The sequence below is a fragment of the Bos taurus genome, chromosome 2 (assembly GCF_002263795.3).
Source record: "Bos taurus isolate L1 Dominette 01449 registration number 42190680 breed Hereford chromosome 2, ARS-UCD2.0, whole genome shotgun sequence".
Lineage (NCBI taxonomy): Eukaryota > Metazoa > Chordata > Mammalia > Artiodactyla > Bovidae > Bos > Bos taurus.
In genome coordinates, this window is record NC_037329.1 from 120,912,687 (window position 1) to 120,931,220 (window position 18,534).

An 18,534-nucleotide genomic window follows, 5' to 3' on the forward strand; every position below is an offset into this window, starting at 1 on the left:
ATTTTACAGAGAACACCAGGAAGGGTCTGTAAATCAAGCAGCCCCTGGTGGGAGCACCTGTGGCTTCCCTCCGTTCTTAGACCAATTGGAGGGTGGAGCAGTTCCGCAAAGTTGATGATTTTGAGAGATTAACAGTCCTATTCCATGGATAAGAAAGCCTAAAGAGAGGTGGAATGACTTGCCAAAAGACACACAGCTCCCTCTGGGCAGAGGTGAAATTTAAAACTGCTTTGTGTTCCTGTGTGTGTATTTTCTAATTGATCACTAGCTTTGTGCTCCTGCCTCACCCCTGCTGCTTTCAAAGGTTGGGAAAGCAAAGTATTTATTCTGGGGCCACATCTGGGCCTCTAGGAACTTCCAGAAATGTTCTGCTTAACTTCAGATGCACCTGTATGCATCTTTTCTTGGGAAAGAATGGGTCCACGGCTTTAGCAGACTCTCTAACCTTTGATCCTTTTCAGTGGGAGAAGATAGAAAGAGGCTCATTGTGTTTGATGTCCTCCACCTCTTCCCTCCCTAACCTAGGAGTTGGGGGACCCTGCAGGTCTCATCCCCACCGTAGGCACTCCTGTGCCCCTACCCTGTGGCTCCTGGCATCTATGGCAGTGTGTCAACGTTTCCAACAACCTCCCTGCTGAGTTCTTCTTTGATACTCCCAGCATCTCTTAGAATCAGGCCCAAAGCCTAATTCCACCCATTTTCCCTGCTGGGTTGAGAGGTCCAAGGTGTTAGTGGCGTGTGTGGAAAGGAAATGGAGTTTTGTGGGCTCCCTCCCAGCTCCAAGTTGCTGCCAGCTCCTGGGAGGTTAAGGTAGGGAAGGGAAGGGAAAGGAAGAGAGAGAAGGTGGGGGGCACCGAGAGAAAGAAGAGGTTGCTGCAGCCACTGCCCAGTCTCCACTGTGGAATGAACTCTGATTCCTCACATTCTTTCAGCCACTATCTCCTGAGCACCGGCTCTGTGCTCCAGGCCTCCAGATTGACCTGTTATTATTCTATGATCAGATCATCATTCTGAGCTGTCCACAGTATAGACAAGTGGGTTTCAATCTTTTTCTTTTAGGAGTGGAACTTTTATTTTTCCTTTCAAACAAAAGCCCGCAGAATTTTACCTGACAAATAAAAGTCAGTGCTTTTACATATGAATTTATTTTTGTCAATCAAAATGTATAACCTTTACTTACCACAAAATAATTCCGTGGGAACAATGCCGACATTTTGATGGACTAAAAATTTGAAACCCTGAATTACAGGTGATGGTTATGGTTTTAACTGAGAGCCAGCATTCAATTTATTTCTGCAGCAGTTTCTTTTAGTCAGTAATTAGAAAATACTGCACTTCATAGACATGCAGAGGCAAATGGTAAGTGTTTTAACATCTTGGTAGAAGTGTCAGGAGAAGCTTTATTCTGAGGTCTGCACAGAAATAAGTTATGCAGGACTTCCCTGGAAATCCAGTGGTTAAGATTCCATGCTTCCACTGCAGAGGGCATAGGTTCGATCCCTGGTTAGGGAAGTTTTGCATGCTGCAGAGAAAAGGAAAAGAAAAAAGTTGTACATGATGTGAAGGAAAAAAAAGTTCTGCATGCTGCGGCCAAAAAGAAAAAAAAAAAAGAGTTATTCAACCAGCCCAGCCTAATGGCTTGTTTTTGGTTTGTTTGCTTTGGTTTTCTGCCTATGGTGATTTTATTATTGCTACAATGGCTTGTTAAAAGTTAGGGACTTCCTGGGCTTCCCTGATAGCTCAGTGGTAATGAATCTGCTTGCCAGTGCTGGAGATACGGGTTCAATCCCTAATCTGGGAAGATTCCCACGTGCTGCAAAGCAACCAGGCCCGTGAGCCACAACTACTGAGCCTGTTGTCTAGAGCTCAGAAGCCACAACTACTGAAGCCCACGTGCCCCAAAGCCTGTGCTGTACAATAGGAGAAGTCATGGCAACGAGAAGCTCACGCACTGCGACTAGAGAGTAGCCCCCTCTCACCACGACTAGAGAAAACCGAGCAGCAGTGAAGACCCAGCACAGCCAAAAATAAGGAAATAAAGATTGAAGGCAGGAGGAGAAGAGAACGACAGAGGACAAGATGGTTGATGGCATCACCAACTCCATGGACATGAGTTTGAGCAAGCTCCAGGAGATGGTGAAGGACAGGGAAGCCTGGCGTGCTGCAGTCCATGGGGTCTCAAAGGGTTGGACATGACTGAATGAACAACAAAAACATTAAAAGTAACATGTCACTTAAAAAAAATTAGGTTAGGAACTTCCCTGCAGTCCACTGGTTAAGACTTCGTGCTTCCACTGCAGGGGCATGAGTTCAATCCCAGGTCCAGGAACTAAAATCCCACATGCCATACGGTATGGGCAAAAAGTTTTAAAAATGGAAAAGTTAGCCTAGTCTGTTTCTCATCTCAGTCCTGCCACTAACTTGCTGAATGTCTTTGGATAAGACACATGTCCTCTCTGGGTACCAGTTTCCCCAATGGAACATCTGATTTCATCTAGAAAAGGAGGGTGTGTAGAGGTACTGGAGTGGGTTGGGGCGTGTGGGGTGATGCATGGAGCATATACGGAAGCTTCATTACTCATCCTCACCACCCATGCCCATCCAGTGCTGAGCCTAAAGAAGGGGCCACAAAACCACTGAACTGCCCAAGTTCAAAGGCAGAGGCGAGTTGCCATGGAGACATGCTTTGTTTCCTAACTGTCTGACTGCATCTGACAAGCAGAAAGCCAGCCAGATGGACACTGACCTAGGCGGGGAGAACCAGGATTTCCTGACCCCAAGATCCACAGGGCTCACTGCTCTCCAAGGAGAGCTGTCAGTTCTCAGTTCTCACCCCCAAATCAGGGGCATGACCAGCTTGGGCTGCCAGCTGATAAGGCTTCCTGTAGGGAGCTGCTGGGTGGGGCCTCCAGGTGTTTGCAGACACCCACTCCACCAGTCCTAGGCAGGGAGGCTGGCCCTGTGCCCAAGGGCAGGGCTAGGAGGCAAGTGCCCACATTCAGGGCCTTCTGGAAGCTGGGGGAGGAGTCAAGATGTGTGGGCAGAGCTCCCTGCCCATGATCAGAAAGAAACATCTGGGTGTGGATTCTCAGCAGCACCCTCCACCCCCCAGCATCCTCACAGAACAAAAGAAAGTGAAGTCGCTCAGTTGTGTCTGACTCTTTGTGACCCATGGAGTGTAGCCTGCCAGACTCCTCCATCCATGGGATTTTCCAGGCAAGAATACTGAAGTGAGTTGCCATTTCCTTTTTCAGGGGATCCTCCTGACCCAGGGATCGAACCTGGGTCTCCCGCACTGCAGACAGAGTCTTTACCATCTGAGCCACCGGGGAAGCCCACCATCCATACAGGGGCCTACACAAACACACCAAGACACAAAGATAGGATGACAGACCCACATGCACATCAGTTCACACTGGCATACCCAAATACACAGATACACCAAAACACAAACCCAGATACACACAGACAATTCTGGGTACCCATAAACACCCAGGTACACTAAGATAGCCTGATGTCTAAACACACAGACACACAGATACAGAAATGTACCAAATTACACAGACATGCTGACACACACACACACATAGATATACAAATGCTCACACTCCCAGATGCACACTCATACAGACACCCACTGTACAAAAACAACACACACAGATACCCACTGGCCCATAAATCAGAGAGAGGTATACAGAAGGCCTTGTTACATAAATATAAACAAACGGTTACAAGGGGCAACATCGATACACAAAACCCAACACAGATGCAGGCAAGAGGAAGAGAGAGGAATTAATACTTGGTGGGGGTCCATTCTGCACAGCCAGCATGAAAGGAGTTATATCTGTAGGATCTTTTTAAAATCCTTCCGACAATCTGTGAAGTTGGCAGTGTTATCCCCGCTTTTTACAGATGCGAAATGTAGGATATATGTGCTTATAAAAGGCCCAAACAATGCAGAAATAAATAGGGTAAAATGTGAAAATGCCTCTTCACACACATTCCCCACCCACTCCACACCACTGTTCATGTTAGTGGGCAGTATGCATATATTTTTCTATGCATTTACATACAAGCATTTAAAAATACTACAAATTTAGGGGGCTTCCCAGGTGGTCTAGTGGTGAAGACTGTGCTGCTAATGCAGGGGGCATGGCTTCACTCTCTGGTTGGGGAACTAGGATCCCACCTACCTTGTGGTCCAAAAAAACAGACAGAGAGAGACAGAGAGAGAGATCATAAACTGGAAAGTCTAAAAAATAATAAAAATACAAGTTTGAACATTTTCCAGGAAACCAACTCAGAGTGGTTAAGAAATGTGACCAAGGTCATAGAGCCAGTTAGCAGAATCAGGGTTTGGATTTAGCTCTGGCTCACTCCAAAATACTGTTTCTGCTGCCTCAGCCCACAGACAACCACAGAGACACAGATTCACAAAGGGGAGGCCCAGGGCAGGGGGAGGGGTGGCACCTCGGGGCTGGCCCAACAGGCTTTTTTCTGATTGCTCTGGGTCCCTTGGGTGGTTCCTCTGACTAAAGGCGTTGTCCCTGTAAATTCCTGTTAAGGGGCAGATATATTCCTGGGACGGGAACCTTTGAATCATTGACCCCGGGTGAGAACCAGGCAGGTGACTAAGTGATGCAGGCATGGCTCCAACTCTAGCTTCCCTGTCTCCTAACCTCTCAATCTCTTCACATGCCCTAAAGGGACCTTTTCTAAGGCTAACTCTGGACCTTGTCCCTCTCGCTGCTTAAATCCCTTCCTGTTGACTCCAGCATAAATTCCAGCCTCTTGGACACATGGAGTCTTTCGCTCTCTGGCTCACCTGCCTCTCCCCATTTTTCCTTTTGGTAAAGCACTTGTCCTTCAGGAGCAGCTCAAATGCTCCTTTTGTTGAGTCTTCCCTGACTCTTCTGTGCAAAATGCCCTCTGTTTCACCCCCTACCCTGCCGCATAGTGTGCTCACAGACACCCACCGTGACTTACAATCATCACCATCATGGCGTCTCTGCTGATGGACTGACCAGCTTCCAGGGCCTGCCCTATGTGTATTATATAACTGTTGTTGTGGTTTAGTCGCTAAGTCATGTCCGATTCTTTTGCGACCCCATGGACTATAGCCCGCCAGGCTCCTCTGTCCATGGGATTCTCCAGGCAAGAATACCAGAGTGGGTTACCATTTCCTTCTCCAGGGGATCTTCCCGACCCAGGGATTGAACCCATGTCTCCTGCATTGCAGGTGGATTCTTTACCGCCAAGCCACCAGGGAAGCCCCAATTATATAATTGCCTCCCTTAATCTTTACAACAGCCCTAAAGAGATAAAAAGTCTTGTCCCCATTTTGCAGATGGTTAAATGGAGTCACAGAGAATTTAAGTCCCTTCTTTAAGGTCTGATTTTCTCAAAAGTCAGTCCCTGGCCATATCATGTACCACCACGTTATTGCAAACATGTTTCCCTTGCCCTCCCAGCTAGACTAGAAGCCCCGGAGGACAAGGACTCAGCTCTTTCATCTCTGAATCTCTGGTGCCGGCACTGGACAGAGGCGAGGGGCTCAGTGAATGGTTGTTGAATGAGCACTCCATCCATCCCCCCGAGTGACAGAATAAGAGAGGATAGGAGAGGAGACATTTGGGGGACTTGGGCACCCTGGGAATGTCCCTGCTGGATGGGATTCCCCCAGGAAGTCGTTGAAAGCAAGAGTTCCCTCGAATCAGGATGTGGGTGCCCCTAGAGCCTGGGGATATCTGTGTAGACCCTGTTGGGAGAGTAGGTGTCCTCTGGCTCCTCCACATGTCCCTCCCATCAGGAAGCTCTCAGCCTATCTGTTATTAAATATTTACTGTTTCCCACTCTGCTTGGCTTGGTCCCAGGCGCTGGAGGAGGGGACGGACCAGAGAGCAGGAGACAGGGACATACACAGTTAATGACCACCTACTACGTGCCATGGAATCCTCTCAACAGCCCTGCAGTTGGATCCTCAGCCCTGTTTTTGCAGCCAGGGAAATGAGGCTCAGAGAGGGGAAGAAACTGGTTCCAAGTCACGCAGCCAGTGAGCCAAGATCCAGAGTCAGGTGTGTGCTCCTCGATTCCCCTGCATCTTACCACCCACCCCAGAGCCAGGGAGGATGTGGGCTGACTCAGAGGAGACTCAAGGAGGCCATTTTTGAGGTGGGTCTGTGGCTGGAATACAGCCTGCCCTGGCGGATATCTGACAACAACAGCTTGCATTTATCCAGCACTTTCCCTTCCATTAGCTCATCCAGCCCTCCCTAACATCCCCTCGGGTGCCTATTAGTACCTCCATTTGACAGATGAGGGATGGAGGCTCCATGAGGTCAAGTGACTTTCCCAAGGTTGTACAGCGACTGCAGACCCTCATCCTTCTCCTGCATTTCCCTGCTGCCTTCACTTCTGCCTCCTCCCAGCAGTCCTCCATGCTGCCCCAAGAGAGCTCCCTAAACCCAACCATGGGGAATTCCCTGGCCTTCTAGTGGTTAGGCCTCAGCTCTTTCACTGCTGAGCACCTGGGTTCAATCCCTGGTCAGGAAACTAAGATCCCACAAGCCACCTGACGCAGCCGAAAGTAAAATTAATTAATTAATTAATGCGATTAAATGTTTAAAGTAAATAAATAACCCCAACCATGAGCCTCCACCGCTACGGGCCTGGCCAGTCTCTGCTCTCATACGGCACATGGCCGTGCCTTTGCCTGTGGCTCGTGCCTCAGCACTCCCTGATTCAGTCACCTTTCAAGCTCCCTCTCAGCCTACAAGTGCCAACTCAAATGCCCCTTCTCTCGAAAGATTTCCTAGACTGGCTTTCTCCATACAAACCTCTAAGAGAACAATTATCTTATTATATTAAATTGCTTGTCTCCATCCTCAGACTGTGAGCTCCTTAAGGGCAAAGACAATGATTTTTCAAGTCTGTCTTCCCTGCACATAGCTTTGCATTCTCAGTAAGAACTTGTTGAATTAATGGATGACATTCTGAAGGTTGGGCCCAGTGGAAGATGATGAGGCCTTAAAAGAAAAGGCACAAGAGTGTGGGTGTGGGGGGAACTTCCCTAGTGGTTCAGTGGTTAGGACTTCGCCTTCCAACGCAGATGGTGTGGGTTCAATCCCTGGTCAGGGAGCTAAGATCTCACATGGGGCAAAAAAAAAAACAAAGAAGAAAAAAATTAAAAATTCAAGATATAGGGATGTCAAGAAGAGAAACTAGTATTTGGGGTGGGGAGAAGGGCTGGGATTTTTCTTTTGGACATTTTGAGTCTGAAGTGTCGCTAGGACATCCAGCTGTATGTGCCAAGCAGGTAGGAGTTGGGAGTGGGGTGGGGAGGAAAACTTACCAGGAAGAAAAGATACTAACAGCAACTGCCAGGAACTGACTGCTGGCTATATGTCAGACCCAGTGCTGAAGGCTTTACGTGCATTATCCCATGCTTTATGTATATTATCCCATATAGTTCAGACAGTAAAGAATCTGCCTGCAATGCAAGAGACTCAGGTTCAGTCCCTGGGTCGAGAAGATCCTCTGGAGAAGGGAATGGCAATCCACTCCAGTATTCTTTCCTGGAGAATCCCATGGACAGAGGAGCCTGGTAGGGTACAGTCCAAGGGGTTGCAAAGAGTCAAGACATGATTGAGCGATTAACACTGCTACTACTATCCCATTTGATCCCCAGAAGATAGGTAATATCAACCCATTTGATGGAGGAGGAAGTTAAGGCTCAGAGAAGTAATTTATCCAAAGTTACATGGCTAGTAAAAGGCAGAGGCAGGATTTGAACCAGGTCCATTCGATGCCAAAGTCCAGACACTTAATTACTCCTCCATATGGTAGACTATGGAAGTTTATAGAACACATACCTTTAAGGGGCACGGTCGGAAGGTGAGCTCAGAGAGGGAACCATTCAAGAGATAGAAGGAAAACCATCAGGGTGGTATCTGAGGCCAAGAAAAGAGCTCCAAGAAGGGCCAGGTCGGCAGTGCTTACCGTCCCTGAGAGATCAGGGTGGGGTAAGGGATTTAGCAACTAAGTTAAGGCAACCTTCCAGAGAGCTGCTTCCACGTGCTGCTTCGGGGAGTCCGTAATAGGACCTGCTGAGTGGGAGGTGAGAAAGTGGAGGCGGTTGGCTAGAAAGAAAAGGAGAGAGCACGGAAGGAAGAGAGCACCCTGTGGGTATGTGGGCCTAGGAGGGCGGGGCAAACAGGTTTGGGCTGGCCCGGAAATACTGGGGAAGGGATGCTCGGCTGGTGGGAGGAGGGGGCAGTGAGCATTTGAGCATTTTAGGTTGAGTCAGCCTCAGCGACTAGACTCAAGGACACCCTCACTCTCTTCCCTGATGGCCCCTCCTCCTCCAAGCCATCCCCATCTCTCAGGCCAGGCCACATTAGCCTCATTCATCCTCCCCTCTCCCTCCCCCACCACTCCCCAGAGGTTGTTCAGGACCAGCCACCCCCACGTCCAGTCTGCTGTCTCACCGCCTGGCCCAGCCTGGTGAGGCAGGCGGGGAGGAGTGTCCAGGCAGGAAAGGGCTGAGTCACTCGGCCACGCATCTGGTCTCAGATCTCATCTCGATACCCAGATGAAAGGGGCAGGAAGGAAGAGGGCTCCGCCCCCCACAAGCTCTCCTGGCCTGTCCTCACTTTGCCAGGTTGGGAGAGGAGCCCCGTTGTCACGTTAGCAACCACCATTTGCTGCTTCACCCCCTCCGGCTGGGGTCCTTTGCTGCTCTGCTCGCCTTGAAAAAGTAGGGTCTGGCCGTCACCTTCATTTCACCAGTGAGGAAGTTCAGAGAGACACAGGGGCTTGGGCAAGGTCACACAGATTGGAAGGCTGGCCCGCTGGCGTCCTCATTCGGTATTCCGGGGAACACAGAATGGAGTGGTGTTTGGAGACAGTGGACCAAGGTGTGAGGGGCTCAGACATGCCAGTGGGTGATGCCTGCGGAAGCTGGGTGGCGGGAGGCACTGGGCTCCTGCTCCTGCCAAAATGGCCTCTCCTCCAGTCCCAGCGGAGGGCAGACCCTCCTTCCTCCACTCCTTGCTCCACCCTTTGCTGTTGTTGGCTCAGCTCGGAGCCACCCCCTACCTCATTCCTCAGCATCTCCCATCCTCTCTGCACTTTGCCACGCTGAGAGGAATAGCAGGGGCCTTGGCAGGCCATGCCTGCCATCCTGCACTCTGCCAGGGCACAGTGTTCCCATTGTCTTGAGCAGCGAGAGGTGTCCAGGTCCTGGCAAGGGGTGGGGGATCATGCCAGGCTTCTCCTGTCTCCAGGGGCCGCTCAGCAGCTTTCTCTGGGGCCCAGGCTGTTTGTCCACACAACATCCAGAGTGCCATTGGGCAAGTCACAGAGGAGCAAGCAAATCAGCATTCTCCCATAGACCCGGACCATCCCTGATATTAACTTTTGATTGATTCAATTGCATTTAATGTGGGTAGAGTCACAGCTGTGCCACTTGCTGTATGACCTTGGGCAAATGTCTAGACTCCTCTTTCTTCCTCTTTAAAACAGGAATAGCAATGGTAACAACTCCCTACCAGAGTGGTTGTCAGAGTTGATTTAGATAATGCCTAAAGCAGGTAACAAAAATACACTTAGTATTATTGGGGGATATCTGATTACAGACTGAATTCAGGCTCAAAGAGAATCTGAGAAATGCAGAAAAGCCCTATGTTGTAAATCAAACTCACCTGTAATTCCACCCAGACGCACCTTCTTGTGATGACTTTCTTACCCAGAATGGAGTTGCCCTCTCTCACCCTCCAAGAGAATGACCCCTGTGCTTCCCGGCTGGGCAGGTAGTGTTGGGGGTGGATATGGTCTGCATTTTCTGAATCCTCTCTGGGCCTCAGCTTCCCCGTCTGGAAAGGAAAGGGTTGAAGTAATCAGGGAAGATAAATAGATTTAATTTCCTATACAAACTGCTGCCTCAAATGGCTCTGGGTTCAGAGTGCCGTGATCAATTAATCATGTCTGCCATGGATGCAGCAGCTGCAGAATGGAGCAGTGGTGTATACACGTACCCTGAGTAGCCAGAGAAGAGCCTAAGAAATCCCTAAGAACCCCTTCAGTTTTTAATACTCTAAAAACCTTTCCCCCTTTTCATTCTATTAATACTCCCAGTTTTAGATCCTGGCTTCCTCTGGGAAATGGGGAGGGAATCCTTGCTTCTTCTCCCACTTCACACCTGTCTTCAGCAAGCTTCTGGGGTCTGGTACCCAAAATAGCTCCTACTTAACATTCTCCAAGTTGTACCTTCTCTGCAGAGGCCAACTTAAGGCTCTCGCCAAGTCAGGCTCCAAATGGGGGAACTGGAGAGGGAGGAGGATTTGGGTGTTTCCTTCACTAAAAATGAAACATGCAAACTGCAAGTCTGCTAGCAGCCATTCCTCACCAGCCCAAGCTCGGACATTTGAATATTAAATAACTCCGTGCAAATGAATACAAATGAGCACCTCTTTTCTCCTTGCCCCTGCAATTCTTTGGGCAGTAGGGCTTTCAGTCCAACCTGAGTGGATGGGTCTAGGGTCCAGATAACCCTCCCGGCAGGTGAGAAAGAACAGGGCCTAAAGGACTCCACTGAAAGATTTACCAGCTTCTGTTCTGGCATGAGGGCTCTGTGAAGGGGATCTGAGCTCAGTAAGGGGACGGAGATCAAAGAGAGCTGGGGACTTTCAAGGGACAGGGGTGACCTCAATCAAGGGGGAGGCCCTCTGTAAAAGAGGAAGGACTCAGTGGTGAGGGGGCTGCTGAGGAAGGGGGAATAAATCTCAAGAATCTGAGGCATGGTCCCACTGCCCATCCCTTCTCCCTCTCCCAGTCCTGGAGGCCTGCCAAGGGCTATAACCTGAGGGGTAAGCGAGGTGGTCCCTGAGATCCCTGGCTAGGGCCATCCCAGGGTTCCAAATTGCCTTTCTGGACCTCCGAGGTGAAAGGAAACACCCAGGAAATGAGAAAACCTGGAGAGACTCTCAAGTCCACAGTGACCCCAGGCCAGACTACCCTCTCACTGGCTTCCAGGGCCTTGCTCTCAGCCCTGACTCCTGAGCCCCTAAGACCTCACAGTTTGCTGCTGAGGACTGTTTGGTGTTGCCTGCCTGAGCCCCCACTCCCCCACACTGGGCCCCACCCCCATCACTGAGCCCCCATTCCCTTCGCTGAGCCTCCAACCCCCTTCACTGAGCCCATCCTCTCACTGATTCCATATCTCCCTAATGGAACCTTCCACCCTGAGACCAATGCTGCATCCCCAGTCTGGTTCACCCATTTCAGCATGTCCTTGTCTTTGTCATGGTCCAGGGCACAGGCCATGAGACAGAGGAGCCAGAGGCAAAGGGATCAATAATAGCCTGGAAGGAGAGCCCAGCTAAGGGCCTTCTTGGTCAGGTTCCATGATGGCTCTGGGCCCGCTCTGCCAGTGAGATGGATGTTGGGATGACACTGCAGGCAGAGAGGCAGCCCTCACCCGCTCACCCACAGCTTGCCAAGATTCAAGCCAGGGGCTGCAACACAAGAGCAGGCATCAGTCCCACCCTGATCCCCTGAACAAGCGCTGCGCTGTGCACATCCTTCCCATCCCCTCCACCGCTCCCCTCAGGCCCGCCCAGGGTTGGTCAGGGCCACACAGGAAGGCCGGAAACAGGACACCCAGGCAGCAAGGGAAAAAGGCTGTGAGCTGCAGGGTCAGGGACACAGAGTCAGACCTGCAGGCAGAGAGACTGTGGCTCACACTCCCAAGTCTGGAGTGGTGGGATGGCCACGGGGTGTTCCAGGCATCTCCAGGACACAGAGAAGCAAACCCACAGTAGGGAGACCCAAGTCAGGGAGGTGGGAGCCGATGGTGATCCTTAGTGCCCTGGACAGGGGCACGAGGGTCACAAGCCCCACGGCACAGCCCACCTTTGGACAGAGCCCCAAGGCTCCGTGGCTGACTTCACTTACTTCGGTCTCAGAAGAGCCACCACAGCTCAGCCCTGCCAGCCCTGTGTGGGGCACTGTCCCCAGCTTCATTGAAGCAGCTGAAATCAGGGTCTGGATTCAAGGGAGTTGTATATGCTCTAGATGCCTGGTTCACCCACAGTCCTGGGAGTTAGGAAGCTTTACTATGAGGAAAGCTAGTGGAGGTGATGGAATTCCAGCTGAGCTATTTCAAATCCTAAAAGATGATGCTGTGAAAGTGCTGCACTCAATATGTCAACAAATTTGGAAAACTCAGCAGTGGCCACAGGACTGGAAAAGGTCAGTTTTCATTCCAATCCCAAAGAAAGGCAATGCCAAAGAATGCTCAAACTACCGCACAATTGCACTCATTTCACATCCTAGCAACATAATGCTCAAAATCTTTCAAGCTAGGCTTCAACAGGACATAAACGGAGAACTTCCAGTACAAGCTGGGTTTAGAAAAGGCAGAGGAACCAGAGATCAAATTGCCAACATCCATTGGAAAAAGAAAAAGAATAAGCATAAGAAAAAAGCAAAAGAATAAAAAAAAAAAAAAACACTTCTGCTTCATTGACTAGGCTAAAGCCTTTGACTGTGTAAATCACAAAAAACTGGACAATTCTTAAAGAAATGAGAGTGCCAGACCACCTTACCCGTCTCCTGAGAAACCTGTATGCAAGCCAAGAAGCAACAGTTAGAAGCAGACATTGAACAATGGACTGGTTCCAAATTGGAAAAGGAGTACATCAAGGCTGTATATTGTCACCCTGCTTATTTAACTTCTATGCAGAGTACATCATGAGAAACGCCAGGTTGGATGAATCACAAGCTGGAATCAAAAGTGCCAGGAGAAACAACAACCTCAGATACGCAGATGATACCATTTTATGGCAGAAAGCCAAGGGGAGCCTCTTGATGAAGGTGAAAGAGGAGAGTTAAAAATCTGGTGTAAAACCCAATATTCAAAAAATGGCATCTGGTCCCATCGCTTCATGGCAAATAGATGGGGGAAAAATGGAAACAGTGACAGATTTTTTTCCTGGGCTGCAAAATCACATGGACAGTAACCACAGCCATGAAATTAAAAGACGCTTGCTTCTTGAAAGAAAAACTATGACAAACCTAGACAGCATATTAAAAGGCAGAGACATCACTTTGCCAACAAATGTCTGTATAGTCAAAGCTATGGTTTTTCCAGTAGTCATACAGATGTGAGAGCTGGACCATAAAGAAGGTTGAGCACCAAAGAATGATGCTTTCGAACTGTGGTGCCGCAGAAGACTCTTGAGAGTCCCTTGGACTACAGGGAGACCCAACCAGTCATTCCTAAAGGAAATCAACCCTAAATATTTATTGAAAGGATTGATGCTGAAGCTGATGTGCTAATACTTTGGCCACCTGATGTGAAGAGCCGACTCACTGGAAAAGACCCTGATGCTGGGAAAGATTGAGGGCAGGAAGAGAAGGGAGCAACAGAGGATGAGATGGTTGGATGGCATCACTGACTCAATGGGCATGACTTGGAGCAAACTCCAGGAGCTAGTGAAGGACGGGGAGCCTGGCATGCTGCAGTTCATGGGGTCATAAAGAGTCAGACACAACTTAGCGACTGAACGACAACAACATAATCTGAACCAAGTTGCCCAATTGCCCTGCCACTAACTGGACCAGAGGTGAGTCTGGATCTCACTCAGCTGGCCATAAATTGCCCTCCAGGAGTCAGATTCACTGAACAAAGCAGATCATCTCTTGGAGAATAAGGGAGCAGCCCAGAAAGAAGCATGGACAGGGTCACGAGATCATAGGAGCCAAGCTGAGCAAGGAGTCTAGGCATGCAGGACGTGCAGGAAGGACAGAAGTGAAGGTTCAGAATGACCGAGCCTCTGTGACACTAAAGGTCAGACTTGGGAGCCTGCAGCTGTGACCAACACAAGGCTCCAGGTCAGGGGAGCTGTTTGCTTCCTGAACACCTCTGGTGACCTGGGAGGCCTGGAGATGAGGGTCACCTCCCTGTCTTCCTTAAGCCCCATCTCCTGAAGCCCAGGGGCTTTCCTGGTGGCTCAGATGGTCAAGAATCCACCTGCAATTCAGGAGACCTGGGTTCGATCCTTGGGTTGGGAAGATTCCCCTGGAGAACGGCATGACAACCCACTCCAGTATTCTTGCCTGGAGAATCCCCGTGGACAGAGGAGCCTGGCGGGCTACAGTCCATAGGGTCGCAAAGACTGAGTCGCTCTTAGACCGAGTGACTAAGCACAGCACCTGAAGCCCAGGGTGAGTGTTTCCACGGTCCTCATCTGAAGGAGACAAAGGGACACCGCTTCTCCGCTCCTGCCTCTCTGGCTCTTCCCAGCCCATCCAGAGGGGGCCACAAAGGGTAGTAAGAGTCCTGGACCTGAAGTCCAAGATGAGATTCGAGTCCTGTTTTGCCAGGTATCTGGCTCTCAGCATCTCAGTATTCTCCTTAGAAATACGGGGAGTAAGGCCTGCCCTGGGGGCTGTTGGGAGAGTGAAATGAGATTGCAGTGAAGAGCTTGTTCCAGCCTCTCCCTGGGGGTCCGCCGTCCATGCTCCTTCTGGCTCTTGGTCCTGTTTCATTTTTCCCATCCCTGTACCAGAAAGGCATCCAGGACTTCCATCAATATGAGACCCTCACTCCAGTCAGACTCCCTTAGGCTGGGAGGCGGCTCCAGACACTTCCCCCAGAGTCTAGGGTTCTGATCTAAAAAAGGAGGCCTCCAGGGGACATAGGTCAGACGAACGGTGGAACGGTGGAATTTCAAAACTTGGGACCGCATAGCACAGAGAACTCTGCTCAATATTCTGTAATAACCTTACAGGGAAAAGAATTTGAAAAAAAAAAGATACATGTATATGTATAATTGAATCATTTTTCTGTACACTTGAAACTAACACAAAATTGTTAATCAACTATACTTTAATATAGAATATGTAAAGAAATTATCCTTCAATAAAAAATAAATTTAAAAATAGAGAGAGAGAATAAAAATTAAAACAAACAAAAAACTTGTGACCAGCTAGCACACAGATTGCTCCATGTGGCTCCTTAGTCACATTTTCCCTCAACCCAGTGCCTCAGTCCATGGGAGGGGGCCCCCAGAAAGGAAGCCGGGCTTCGGTTAGAACAGCAAGTCTGCCAGGCCCTGGGGCACACGTGAGTCTGTATCACCTCCGTTCTGGGTATGACGCCCCATGGGAACTGCCTTGAGCCACCTTTCCTCATTTCTACTCTTACCTCATCACCTTTATGCCTTTTTCTCTGGGACCAGTGGCCAGTCAGCCCCAGACTAACCCCCCACCCCTCAACCCAGCCCCTATAAGCATGAGCTCCGGAGCTCAAGAGACTGGTGTTCAAATCCTGCCTCAGCTACTCCCCGACTGTGACCTGGGCAAGCTGTCTCACCTCTGAGCAAGACTGGAGTGAATGAAATGACAACACAGGAATAGCCAAGCCCTTCCTCCTTTCCTGAGCCCTGGACTGGGACCACTGATGGGGAGGAGGCCAGGGGTCTTACCCTGAGTGGTAGAAGTCATGGGATCAAATGCACGTGCCTACCATGGGAACTGCTGTGGTCACTGCGGTACTTTGAGCCCACATTCTCATTTGTCAATTGGAGGTACAACTGCTGAGCTAATGTTAGGGCTCCTTCTCTGATCACAGAAGGCTACCTGGAGGAAGTGACAGAGACTCCGTTTGGGTGGAAAGAAGGCAAACTGCACAGAGGGGACTGCCCTTCAAGACAGGAGGCTGGTGGGGGAGGGGCAGGGATGGCAGGGAGGTGAGTCACCAGGAAGGGAGGGGGACACAGAGGCTGGGGTTTTTGAAGGCTCAGGGGTCAGTGGGTAGAGGTGGCTCAATGTGGACTCACAAACGTTCAAACCTGATCTCAGAAGACTGCTAGCAACACAGTTACACAAGCCCTTGTCCACCTGGTCCCACCAATGCACACTGGAAACACACTCAGAGACATTCACACACTCCTGTAGCTCAGGACATTCACGGAGTCACCCCCAGACACAAGCACACACTCAGGGACACTCACACACTCCTGTACGCTCAGGACATTCACGGAGTCACCCCCAGACACAAGCACACGCTCAGGGACATCCACACACTCCTGTATGCTCAGGACACTCACGGAGTCACCCCCAGACACAAGCACACACTCAGAGACATTCACACACTCATCCATGCGTAACTATATCCACACCTTCAGACACCTTCATACAAGCTCCTGTCGACAACATCCACATGTACAAGGGCAAACACAAAGGCACACACTTGCACACTCAAGTGCACTCACAGAGACACAAAAAGGAACGCACTCAGGCCCAGGGATACTCTGGCACACTGAGAGGTATCTGTGCACTGTGCACGGGGGCACACCAAGACACCCTCAGTGACACACATTCTTGCACATTTGAGTACGTTCTCACAGTCAAAGCCACACACTTGTATGCACACGCCTGTAGGACTCTGGAACATTCACGGATGTTCGGTCAGGTATAGCACGGCCAGGTACACTCACACAGTCTCCCCAACCCACCGGTGCAGCCACCACCACCCCCTCCAGCCAACCGGGCTGAACTCTCTCTCCACCCACTTCCCACCATCCTCTGGGGCCTCGGGGGCCTCCCTCCGGAGCTGGGGGAGGGGATGGGGCGGGGTTTGCCCTGCTGATGTGGCAACTCCACTCACCTGCGGCTGGCCGCACCCTCTCCATGGAGAAAAGCTTAAAGGAGCAGGAATCCCCCGGGGCTATAAACCAACCCCCCCAAACCCAGGTCTCTGCCCTTGTTTCTCTGATGCAAAAAGCGAGGTCTAGCGATGGTTCAGACGATGAATGGGACTGGCAACCAGGACTCCAGTGCTAGGAGCCGGCTGGCGAGGGGACGCTGGTGCTGGGAACAGGAAGACTGGGTTCCAGGCTCAGCCCACCTCCACCGGTCCTGGCCGGCTGCCTGCGGAACCTGCTTCTCCTCACTGTTCCCCATCACCCTGCCAGGCACTCCCATCCCCTGGCAGTCCTGTCTCCTAGCCAGCTGCACAGGCCCGAGCCAGAAACACACACACAGTCACTGCAACCTGTTGACCCAACCTTCCCAGTTTCCCTCAAACCTAGGCTGGAAGGAGACAACCTGTGCCGTGGGAATCCCAGCTCTGCTACTTCCCAGCTCTGTGACTTAAGGCAGGCCACTGCTCTCCTCTGAGCCTCAGTTTCCTCATGTAGAAATGGGGTGATGGTCACACCTACCTCCCAGGATTGGATTGGTGAGCGAATTAAACAATAAAGGTGGAGGCTTCAGGGTCATGCCCAGGGACTCAGGACAGGCTTGGTGAATGAAGGGAAGACACATGAAGGACTTGTTGGATACACAGAGCTGGGCCATGTCTCCCCTGCTGAAGCCTCTCTGATCTCGTCACCTCTTGGGGGATCCTACAGGACCAGCTACTCCCAGATTTCCTGTTAGTTTTGCTGCTGCTTCCAAAGCCCCTGATCACTACCATGGTGAGAGGAAGGCCCAGCTGGTGGGCAGGTGGCAGGTGACAGTTGTGGAGAGGGGTCAAGGGGGCACAGCCATGCCCGTGGGAGCCACCAGTCTGATGGGGAAGATCCAGCTCAGCTCTGCTCCTGTTTAATCAGACCCAGTCTGTCCTGAGGCCAAGACTAGCTAGTGGGGGAGATATGGCCCTGCCCCAAGGGTTCCAAGTCTGATGTGGGAAACAGCCTAATCCAAGAGCACTCCGGTGGCTAGGGAAGACACTCCCTGGCCCAGCCCCGCAAACTACTTGGGGAGACATACACTTCCCCTGGGAGTCCCAGTCTGATGGGGACAATTCACCCTCTCTAGGGGTTCCCAGGCTGGGAAAGGAGACACAACTGTTCTCAAGGACCTTAAGTCACAACAGAAGAGAGAGCCTGCATACCTCGGACACAAAGGTACCTCAGACACTGAGAAGCAGAAGTGAGCACAGATGAATGCGGCTCTGTGCACGTGCCTCTTGCATATGACTGTGACTCTGTGCGTGCGTGTGACTCCGTATGTGACTGTTGCCTCTGATTCTGAGATTAGGCATGTGCCTCTGAGTTGAGGCCGTGCTTCCATTCAGTGAGTGGACCCAGTTGTGTCTAGTCACTCTTCAAAGGCCATGCATTCACTGAACATTCACTGAACATTCACCAGTCCCAGTTGCTGGGCCCCGCCCAGGGATGCTATGCAGCCTTCAAGAGGTGCAGTTTCCGCTTTCAGAGGCATCACTACAAAAAAGCGGTGGATGAAGCACTGAAAAAGCAATCTCCTGTGCTGCCATCTGTTTAGAAGCACAGGGGGCGGCAGGTGCATAGGGAAGGTGGACTTCCTGGAAGAGGTGATATTTAAGCTGTGCCCTATCAGGGTTTATAGCTGAGGGAAAGGCTGTTCTAATTAGAGGGAACAGGACTTCCCTGGCAGTCCAGTGGTTAAGAATCTGTGCTTCCACTCCAGGGGGCATGGGTTCAATCCCTGATCCAGAAACTAAGATCTCACATGCCCTGTGGTACTGACAACAACAACAACAAA

General features: G+C 50.7%; 1 long non-coding RNA gene across 1 annotated transcript; it reads right to left on the bottom strand.

Moving 5' to 3' along the window:
* Positions 1-1,060: 1,060 nt before the first annotated feature.
* LOC101907639 (uncharacterized) lies at positions 1,061-17,488 on the bottom strand. Its single transcript, XR_233741.5, has 3 exons — positions 16,673-17,488; positions 9,702-9,872; positions 1,061-1,522 (listed from the first exon to the last, which is right to left on the bottom strand). It is a non-coding gene; the product is annotated as an uncharacterized lncRNA (long non-coding RNA).
* Positions 17,489-18,534: the final 1,046 nt, after the last annotated feature.